Here is a 1,412-nt window from a genome sequence, read left to right as displayed (position 1 = left end):
ACACATACACACATATATATATATATATATATATATATATACACACATACATACATATATTATATACACACACACACACACAAAGAAAAACAAGTAGATAGAATAGAAAAAAATAGAAAGCTAGTGTTTGTTAGTTTTTTTGTTTTTTTTAAATAAAAAATAAAACAAAAAAGAAGATAAATATAGATAAAGTAGAATTAAAATAGAATAGAAAGTGCTAGAGTTAGAGGGTCAAATAAAGGTGGAACAGATGTGTTTTTAGTCATTTCTTGAAGATGGTTAAGGACTCAGCTGCTCGGATTGATTGAAATATGCTCAAACACATCTGATTCTTTCTGTTCTTTCTGTTCTCTTTTAGCCCAAAGCTTTGAAACTCCTGGGTATGGAGGTAATCCACTAAAACATTAAAAAAAAGTCAGGAATGTTTTTTATGTATTCAGAAATATGAATCTACTCTCACACACAACAGAAATTTGACTGGTAGCTAAAACTTGTAGTATTTACAGAGACTCACTCAATCCCTCCGTTTTGTATTTGACAGGACGATGACCCAAGACCTAAAGGCAAAAAGAAGATGTAGAAGAAGAAAGAGGAAGAAATTGATATTGACGTTGATGACCCAGAGTTCAGTCTATTCCAGTACCCCTTCCATGAGCTGATGGTGTGGGCTGTTCTCATGAAGCGCCAAAAGATGGCGCTGTTTCTCTGGCAGAGGGGAGAAGAGGCCATGGCCAAAGCTCTGGTGGCATGTAAACTCTATAAAGCCATGGCACACGAATCCTCGCGGAGTGAACTAGTGGACGACATCTCGCAGGATCTGGACAATAATTCAAAGTGAGCAATTATATTATGTTATGTTACATTACATTACATTACAGTATAGTATAGTATAGTATAGTATAGTATAGTTAGACTACCGGTCAGAATGTACAGCGCTCTCTTCCACCTTCAATACCACGACTGAGGGACCCTTGAGCAAGGCACCGAACCCCCAACTGCTCCCCGGGCGCCGCAGCAAAAATGGCTGCCCACTGCTCCGGGTGTGTGTTCACGGTGTGTGTGTGCACTTTGGATGGGATAAATGCAGAGCACTAATTCCAAGTATGGGTCACCATACTTGGCTACATGTCATGTCACTTTCATCACTTTCACTTTCAAAACTTTGAGGTCGGTAAGATTATTTTAAACTTTCTTATGCTCACCAGTGCTGCATTTATTTGATCAAAATATAGTAAAACAGCAATATCGTCGAATATTACTAAACATGTCTTTTTTCTTATATTTTTTAAATGTAATTTATTCCTTTCATAGCAAAGCAGAATTTTCAGCAGCCATAACTACAGTCTTCATTGTCACATGATCCTTCTGAAATCATGCTAATATGCTGATGTAAACCTTTGTGCTGTTTAAAA

The 1,412-nt window shown here is 36.9% G+C and overlaps 1 pseudogene; it reads left to right on the top strand.

The window, feature by feature from the left end:
* LOC107700352 (transient receptor potential cation channel subfamily M member 1-like) overlaps positions 1–1,412 on the top strand; it is an 18,410-nt pseudogene that overhangs the window by 11,142 nt on the left and 5,856 nt on the right.

This window comes from Sinocyclocheilus anshuiensis, unplaced genomic scaffold (assembly GCF_001515605.1).
Source record: "Sinocyclocheilus anshuiensis isolate Anshui unplaced genomic scaffold, SAMN03320099.WGS_v1.1 scaffold154, whole genome shotgun sequence".
NCBI lineage: Eukaryota > Metazoa > Chordata > Actinopteri > Cypriniformes > Cyprinidae > Sinocyclocheilus > Sinocyclocheilus anshuiensis.
Note: the sequence above shows the minus strand (reverse complement) of the source record. Positions and strands in the feature narration are given on the sequence as shown.